This window comes from Muntiacus reevesi, chromosome 6 (genome assembly GCF_963930625.1).
Source record: "Muntiacus reevesi chromosome 6, mMunRee1.1, whole genome shotgun sequence".
NCBI classification, from domain to species: domain Eukaryota; kingdom Metazoa; phylum Chordata; class Mammalia; order Artiodactyla; family Cervidae; genus Muntiacus; species Muntiacus reevesi.
In genome coordinates this window covers 19,849,798-19,859,829 of record NC_089254.1, presented here as the reverse complement: position 1 = coordinate 19,859,829, position 10,032 = coordinate 19,849,798, and positions in this window count along the sequence as shown.

The following is a 10,032-nucleotide window of genomic DNA, read 5'->3' as shown; positions in this document are numbered from 1 at the left end:
TTTCATGTGACATAATTTTCAGGGTGTGCCATCGTTTTGATGGACCAGAACCTATCCTTACAGTGCACCACACACCACGCATGTAGGTGCTTCGTCACTTCGGCCGTGTCTGTCTCTTTGTGACCCTCTGGACAGTAGCCAACCAGGCTCCTCTGTCCAAGGGATTCTAGATAAGAATATCGGAGTGGGTTGCCATGCCCTCCTCCAGGGAATCACCATACACCATATGAGGTATTTAATCTTGTGTGTATGTGAGATAGACAGGGGCTGGGGGAGACGATTTCCTACAATGTAAAAATCTATGTTAAACTCCACACACATTTTTTTTTCCTCTGAACACTGATTTCAATTACTTTGACATGTTAGTACTTTGGATTAATAATGAATGTGTATTTGTAATAATTTCATGACATTTCTTTGGATAATAGGAGGTGTCTTCATTCATACAAAACTAGTGAAAAATGAATTTTTATAGTACCCTGTAGGCACTTAGTCCCATTATAATTCTATCTCCCATCATGTACACTGTTTTTAATAAGATAAATGTATTTGATATTGTTTGAACTTTTTCTTACCTACTTAAATATTCCATAAAAACTCTTACCAATATATTGTTGATGAAATAATTACCAGTTTTTACAAAACAAAGTCAGAACTAAAAAGGTCTACTACTACTTCTGTAAGAATATACTTTGAAATAAGAAAATTTTGATTTCAGCCAAAATTTGTGAGTGGCCCTTAAAGGTAAAGGCCCTCTCAAAATGCATTTAAAGGCTTCCCTGCTGGCTCAGTGGTAAAGAATCCGCCTGCCAATGCCGGAGACACGGGTTCCATCCCTGACCCGGGAAGATCCTGTATGCCTCGGAGCCACTAAGCCCATGTTCCACAACTACTGAGCCTGTCCTCTAGAGCCCGGGAACCACAACTACTGAGGCCCCGGGCCGCAACTACTGAAGCCTACACGCTCTAGTGCCCATGCTCCACAACAAGAGAAGCCACCACAATCAGAAGCCCACACATGGCAACTAGAGAGCAGCCCTCACTCGCCACAACTAGAGAAAAGCCCACACAGCAACAAAGATGCAGCACAGTCAAAATTAAGTAAACAATTTTTTAAAAAAGCATTTGAGAGGAATTTTTGGCCTGAGAATTGGTTTTCATAAGCCTTTCTTTCTGGCCTTTAATAATCTCATACTTAAAATTATGCAGCATATTTCATTACCGTCACATATACAGAGAAGACCAGTTATGATTTTCACAAACTAAAATAAGTAAGTGAACCGAACTGAACTGACAGTATATACAATTTGCCTAAAGGGAAGTGGCATTAGTCCCACTTTTAGTAACAACAGAGTCTTTGGGAAAAAAGCCATAAATCACTTTGACATAAGTGAGGTAACAGGAAATTGACTAGCAACTGAGTGATCTATGTCATGAGTGGAGATAGCTTAATGCTTTGTTTGTACATGTTTTCTTAGCCTACAAAGCAGAAGGAACCTGGGTTTTTATCTACCAAACCACATGCTATTTTTCTCATGATTTCCTTCACTCAAATGTAGGGAGAAATCACAGAATTTTTAACATTTATTTTGAGTTGGAGGACAACTGCTTTACAAGGTTGTGTTGGTTTCTGCACACAAACATGAATCAGCTATAGATACACATGTGTCCCCTCCCCCTTGAACCTCCCCCCACCCCCGACCCCATCCCACCCCTCTAGGTCATCACAGAGCACCAGGCTGAGCTCCCTGTGTCACACAGAAACTTCCCACTAGCGATCTATTTCACATGTGGTAATGTGTATGTTTCAATGCTACTCTCTCAGTTCATCCCACTCTCTCCTTCCCCTGCTGTGTCCACAAGCCTGTTCTCTATGTCTGCCTCTCTATTCCTGCCTTGCAGATAGGTATAGGTTCATCAGTACAGATTTTCTAAAATAATAAAACTCCTCACAAAGATACCAGACATCTGACAATGCCAAAGTGATCGCCACCTAGATCATCACTATGTTTTCACAGAGGTACTCCTATTGGTTTTGGAGGATGGGAGCCCTTTGAGAAATTTCTCCTAGTGTCTCAAGGCCTAAATTAGAATTTTTAAATTTTTAAATTTTTTAAATTTTTAAATTTTAAATTTAAAAAAAAACTAAAGAAACCATCAAGAATCTTAGTAATATGTAACTTGTAGCATTTTAAGAGTCACTGATGATCTTACTAGTCGTGAATGCATTGTGCTTTAAGTATACGTTTTAAGCCTAAAGAATTATGTAAATGATTTTGGATTACCAGTTTTATGTTTGTTGATCATGAATGGGACATTATTTCATTGGCACCACTATTAAAAACAAGATTAAAATTAGAAGTGTAAATCTATTAAATTGACAACTCATATTCGAAGTAAAAATAAAGAGGATATATGATTGTTCTGGTGGCTCAGTTGGTAAAGAACCCACCTGCAATGCAGGAGACTTGAGTTTGATCTCTGGGCCAGGAAGATTCCCTGGAGAAGGGAATGGCTACCCACTCCAATATTCTTGCCTAGAGAATTCCATGGACAGAGGAGCTTGGCAGGGTCACAAAGAGTTGGATACAACTGAACAACTATCACTTTCACTTAGACTGTTTTCAGTAAGGGTCCTCAAGAAAAAGACTGAGACAGAAATGTGTGCGCAGTAATGTCATTGTGGGATGCTTTGGGGACAAATCCCCTTTCAGGCTGTGAGAGAACCAGGATAGGGCAGAACTGAACTTCAGTATAATAGAGGCTTTATTGGCTGCTGATATGGAAATGGAATAGTCTTTCAGCATTGCTCTTAATGAGGCAACAAGGCCCAGTCTCCACTACTTCATCCCCTGACAGTCATTTGACATGGTCTACCACTGGTGAGAGTTTGTTAACTGGGGTGAAATGGTTCCCTTCAGCAGAAGGCAATGTTCTGAGAGGTACTCAGATGTGAGCCTTCTGTAACTGGTAATATGAGTACCATAAAGGAGGCATATGCATGTATGTAGCACACCACAGCATCCACTACAGTGATGAATTTTTTTAAAAACCTAGGATCTTCAGACTATCATTCCAAATGAAGTAGCAATTCTATTTAGTTTGGTAAACTAAATGGTTTAAAGTTTAGCATCTCTAGAATAGCCACTGTTAATCTCTCTCTCATAGATTGACATGAAATAAAATTCAGAGAAAGAACTGACAGAACACATCAGTAGCTTTAAAAAAAATAATCATAATCAAACAACTAGCAGTCTTTGGAGCCAAGTTTCAAACAGCTAAATCCCTGGACCTCTGAACCGTAAAACCATTCTTAGGGATTTATCTTTTAGTCATCTAATGAGAACATGAAAAAGTAACACTTGCTTCCTAATAGTTTTTCATTTTCAACCTGGTGTCCCAATCTTATTTTGGAGTGTGGTTTGACTCTTCATGTTTAAGAGCCCAAAGTAGACAGATGGCATGGGAGGTGGAGGGGTCAAGAAGAACACTGTGTACATATTGCAATTTAGCAGAAAAGACCAAGTATCTCAAGATAATAAAGAATATTTTTCTGTTTTCCTTTTTTGCCAACTTGAAATGGAATAACACCTCTATCAACTTACAAGCTCCTATGAGTTCATTCTCTCCTAATGCTGTATGCATTCCAGTTAAAAAATATTCCAGAGATGTCCATTGTCTTCTAGGCTCTTCTGCTGCTGCTAAGTCACTTCAGTCGTGTCCGACTCTGTGCGACCCCATAGACGGCAGCCCACCAGGCTCCCCTATCCCTGGAATTCTCCAGACAAGAACACTGGAGTGGGTTGCCATTTCCTTCTCCAGCGCATGAAAGTGAAAAGTGAAAGTGAAGTCGCTCAGTCGTGTCCGACTCTCAGCGACCTCATGGACTGCAGCCTACCAGGCTCCTCCATCCATGGAATTTTCCAGGCAAGAGTACTGGAGTGGGGTGCCATTGCCTTCTCCTTCTAGGCTCTAGAATAACTCAACTCAACAAATGAACTTTAAGAAAAGATAAGAATAAATATAGGCTGCTTTCTAAAAACCATTGTAGGAGTTTGTGACTTGTTTTTGAAAAAAAAAAAGGTGCGTATTTCAACATGGCATTTAAATTTTCTTGGAACATTTTTCTAAGCTGAGAAAAAAATGTTATTTTGTTGTAACCCATGGCTAAAGCAACATATCTCAATGGGATACTTCCTATACATCATAGAAAAAAAATTGTAAAAAATGAAACCTTTCAAAGTTGTGGAAAAGAACAAAAGAAAAAAAAACAATAATTGACTTTAAAGTTACAAATTGAGTCTTGAAATAATTTCCTTGACAAAAAAAGCACTCTCACAAAATACTAGGATTTAGAGGAAAATTAGTGCATTGTATAAGTAACATTGCATCTGTATCTAGGAAAAGACTTTACTGGAATGACATCCTGCAGATTCTGTCAAGTACAAACAGGTCCTCCTTAAAATTATTTACCCTGATACATACACCACAGTACAAGATTTACTCCTCAGTAGCTTTGCCAGTTTAGATATTTGATGTTATGTCCCAGAGTAGCTTACTCTCAATAACACAGGTTCATACTATCAAAGTCATAAGGGACTGATAAATCAGATTATAATAAAACAGGTGGTGCAAGTGTTAGCTAATGAGTCTAGTTACCCGACTGAATTGACCAGCAGATCCTCACATTTTAGAAAAACTATGTGGAAAGCCAAACCATCAGGCAGTGACTGGATGAACAAGGATTATGACTTGGTTATTGGGTGAACTCTGATTCTGATCAACAAACACAGACTTCATTGTACACAATAGAGATTTCTGAGAAGTAACCAGGAAACTTATCTAAGCTGGGCCAGGCAGTATCTCCCCTGAATAGAGAGTTCTTTATAGAATATGGCAATGATTATGTGATTATTATTTTTCTATAGTTCCATGGATAGATCCACATTTGGTTTGTATTGTAGTTTATATAATTTGGTGATCCCTGAGGTTTATATATACATAAAACTAGGTATAAAAGTGATTATTTATTAATAGAATGACAAAAGAAATCACAAATATATAGAGAGAAAAAGAGTAAATATCAACAGCACCACAAAATTTATAAAAATTATGTATTTGTATTCCTGTTAACTGTTTAAAACTGTCTAATTTCATATTTAATACTTTCCTACATATGTGATCCCTTCTTTGTATGACCACAATTTTGTAATATTTTCTATAGAGATAATAGAAAGATATTTCAGTCTTTCCTCTAGCACAGCAGGTCAAAATTTTGTTTTTATTACAGAGATTTAGCAAAGTTTATCTTTGTTTCTCAAGTTTTTACTATCATGTCATATCTTCATCTTCCTTCCTTGCTTCTTGCTTAGGTGGTGGGAATAAGTGGGGAGGGAGGAGGGCAATGGAGAGGGGCTTCCTTGAGACCCCCAGCCCTTTGATCTTTATGGCAAATTTCTGACGGCGTCCCAGATCCACATGAGCTGTTGCCACTGCAGACAAGTGGCAGTACTGCGGGCAGCAGCGGCCATGCCCCCGGCCACAGGCCTGCCCCCATCCAGCTCAGCAGGGACCTCTCTCTCCCCTGGTTGGACCAGAGCTTGCTGCCTCCTCCTGCCTCCAAAGAGAACACAAGACACGCAGAGCCTTGAGAAAGGCCTGACCAGTGAGGGTCCCGAAGCCTACCCTTCATCATCACCAGGACATAGAGCCCTCCCTCAGTCAAGTTAGACACGTTTTACTCCAGAATCTTCCTCTCTCGAAGGGAAGGTTATTAAACACACAGATTTCAGGCTCCTCCCTGTGAATTCTGTTCAGAATTTGAGGCAAGGCCCAGACTGCATTTTTAATAACTGCCTCAGGTGATCTTTATTCTGTGGTTCATTTCAGACACAGAGCTTTAAGCCCCGTGTAATAGCATTTCTCGACCTTGAACATTTTAAGCACAGGTTAAATATTTTAAATCACAACAGGCAATCTTATTCCCCTCATCTTCTAAATTTCTAAGGCATGACTGTGTGGGCGAGTGTGTGTGAGTGGTGGTGACATGAGTGTGTATCTGTGTGGTGGGTGAGGACGTGTGGTGTGTGCATTTGTGTGGTGGGAGCAGTATGTGTGTGGTGTGTATATAGGTGTGTGGATGTGTGGGATGGTGTATGAGTGTGTGGAGGCCTGATGGGCAACACTTCACTTACACAGCCCAGTATTGCCTACAGTGGGTGCCTTGAAAAATCAAGACTCTCATCCTTTCTAGAAATGAATGACTCTTTCCGAGAGAGAAGCAAAGATTAGTTTTCAACTAACCATTCTTAAAAGAGTTATCTTTTAAGTTGACATTGCTTTTCCTCTTCCTAGATTTCTACTCATTACCAGGTTTCTGTGATTAGCTGTTACTAAGTTGAGCCTTCCCCAATGAGTCAAATAATTAAGTTCAAAGAAAAATATTGTTGATTCAAAGAAAATTATGTACTTTAAATAGTATATTCATGTTATAATGACACTGCCCATATACAATCATATCATTTTTTGGAGATACAGTTTGATCTGATGAAGTGCTGAGCTAAATTAAAATTTTTAAATGATAATAATATAGTAATCTGCCTTTGTCTTTCAGTTGAAAATCTCTATTCATATTAAAGGTATAGTTTGTGGCAGTTGCAAAAATAAAAATCACAAATGGTCCATCTTCGTATCCATTAAAGATGAGAAATAATTAGGTAACAATTTATTAACATCCCATTTCAGTCAGTGGCAGAGCCAGAAATCAGACATAGCTGCCTAAATATCTACTTGGCCTCTTGCTCTACATTCTCTCACTTTGAGGAGAAAAGTTTGAGGGCTTCTGAAGATGAGAGACTTGTATTTGAATATTTGCTCAACCGCTTGAAATTTTATCAACCGGAACATGGATAAAAATATCAAGGCCAATGGCCCACATGGTGCTACTGGTGAAGAACCCGCCTGTCAGTGCTGGAGATGCAAGAGACGTGGGTTAACTACTTGGGTCAGGAAGATCCACTGGAAGAGGAAATGGCAACCCACTTCAGTATTGTTGCACGGAGAATTCCATGGACAGAAGAGCCTGGTGGGCTACAGCCCACGGGTTCGCAAACAGTTGGACATGACTAAGCACACACAAACCTCACAGGTTTGAAGAAGTTTAAATGGGATAATAACTGGTAAACATCTGGCTATAATAATAAATGTTAATAAATTTGCTGCTTTTTTTCCACCTTTTTTAGTATTCTAACCATAACATTGTTCTCCATCCTCTAAACACTATATCACAAAACGTATTATTCATTCACAAAAAAAAAACCTTCAAGATTTTTGTCATCTCCACATAACGTCAATGTAAAATTATACTTCGTTTTGCATACTTTTTTTTACATTATTTACTTCACTTACCTAAAGCAGTAGAAAGTGAGAAATAGGGGTTTAAATTTTAGAGGTATTGTAATACACATTAACATAAATTACAACTATTAAAAAATGTATCGCTACAATACCTGAAGTGAAGTTCTCTGCCACTGGAGTAAAAGAACCATACTTCTGCCAACACTGGCTAAAAGTGATTGTCTCTGGATTTGTCGATGAAACAGATGATGCTCCTTCTGCTCAGGGCCTGTTCTCATAAGCCAAGAATAGAGGTTGCTGAGTCTATCACAAACATTTACCATGGCCCCCAAACAACTTTGAAGGTCCAGAGTTAAGCTATTAAATAAATTCCAAGAAATTCACAAAGCTTCTAGATAATCGCACTTTCCAATTAAATGCACCTGTCTCTAACATAACGTTGAACAATATATAGGAAGGCATCTTGGCCACTTAGCTTATTTGTGTGAAAACACACATCTCCTTGTAACAAATCTATAGTCATGCACCCCTTCAGTGCCAGAGTACAAAACATTAAGAAAGCTAATTACATGTCAGTAGAAAGAACAATTAAAATTTATGAGACTTCTTTCTAAGGTTTACACTAGAACTTGATTTCTAGGCGAGAGGCACTTGAATATATCAATCTATATGCTGGGTGGCACATTAACACAAAAGATAAATTTAGCAATTTGAGTCCATTACACAAACAATTTACTCTGTATGTTTTTATATTCTTTTTTTTTTTTTTTCATTTATTTTTATTAGTTGGAGGCTAATTACTTTACAATATTGTAGTGGGTTTTGTCATACATTGACACGAATCAGCCATGGATTTACATGTGTTCCCCATCCCGATCCCCCCTCCCACCTCCCTCTCCACCCAATTCCTCTGGGTCCTCCCAGTGCACCAGGCCCGAGCACTTGTCTCATGCATCCAACCTGGGCTGGTGATCTGTTTCACTATAGATAGTATACATGTTTCGATGCTGTTCTCTCGAAACATCCCACACTCGCCTTCTCCTACAGAGTTCAAAAGTCTGTTCTGTACTTCTGTGTCTCTTTTTCTGTTTTGCATATAGGGTTATCATTACCATCTTTCTAAATTCCATATATATGTGTTAGTACGCTGTAATATTCTTTATCTTTCTGGCTTACTTCACTCTGTATAATGGGCTCCAGTATCATCCATCTCATTAGAACTGATTCAAATGAATTCTTTTTAATGGCTGAGTAATATTCCATGGTGTATATGTACCACAGCTTCCTTATCCATTCGTCTGCTGATGGGCATCTAGGTTGCTTCCATGTCTTGGCTATTATAAACTCTGTATGTTTAAGATGACTATTACTGTTCAGTCACTGAGTACTGTTTGACTCTTTAAGATCCCATGGACTGTAGCATACCAGGCTCCTTTGTCCTCCACTGTCTCCCAAAGTTTGCTTAAATTCATGTCCACTGAGTCAGTGATGTTCTCTACCATTTCATCCACTGCTGGCCCCTTCATAGTCCACCTTCAACCTTTCCCAGAATCAGAGTTTATTCCAATGATTCAGCTCTACACATCAGGTGGCCAAAGTATTGGAGCTTTAGCTTCAGCATCAGCCCTTCCAATAATATTGGGCTGATTTCCTTTAGGATTGACTGGTTTGATCTCCATGCAGTCCAAGTGATTCTCAAGAGTCTTCTCCAGCATCACATTTTGAAAGAATCATTTCTTCAGTGCTCAGCCTTTTTATGGTCCAACTCTCACATCTGTACATGACTACTGGAAAAACCATAGCTTTGACTATACGGACCTTTGTTGGCAAAATGATATCTCTGCTTTTTAATATGCTTCCTAGATTTGTCATAGCTTTTCTTCCAAGGAGTAAACGTCTTTTAATTTCATGGCTGCAGTCACCATCTGCAGTGATTTTGGAGCCCAAGAAAATAAAATCTGTCACTGTTTCCACTTTTTCTCCATCTATTTGCCATAAAGTGACGAGACCAGATGCCATATCTTAGTTTTCTGAATGCTGAGTTGTAAGCCGACTTTTTCATTCTCCTCTTTCACCCTCATCAAGAGGCTCTTTATTTCCTCTTCACTTTCTGCCATTAGAGTGGTACTATCTGCATACGTGAGGTTGTTGACATTTCTCCCAGCAAAATGATTCCAGCTTGTGATTCATCCAACCCTGCATTTCGTATGATGTAGTCTGCATCCAAGTTAAATAAGCAGGATGGCAATATACAGCCTTGTCATATTCCTTTCCCAATATTCAACCAGTCCATTTTTCTACATCCAGTTCTAACTGTTGCTTCTTGACCAGCATACAGGTTTCTCAGGAGACAGGTAAGGTAGTCTGGTATTCCCATCTCTTTAAGAATTTTCCACAGTTTGTTGTGATCCACATAGTCAAAGTCTTTAGCATAGTCCATGAAGCAAAAGCAGATACTTTTCTGGAATTCCTCTGCTCTCTCCATGATCCAATGAATGCTGGCAATTTGATCTCTGATTCATCTGTCTCTTTCTACCCAGATTTTGCATCTGGATATTCTCAGTTCATATACTGCTGAAGCCTAGCTTGAAGGACTTTGAGCATAACCCTGCTAGCATGTGAAATGAGTACAATGTATACTAGCTTGAACATTCTTTGCCATTGACTGTCTTTTAG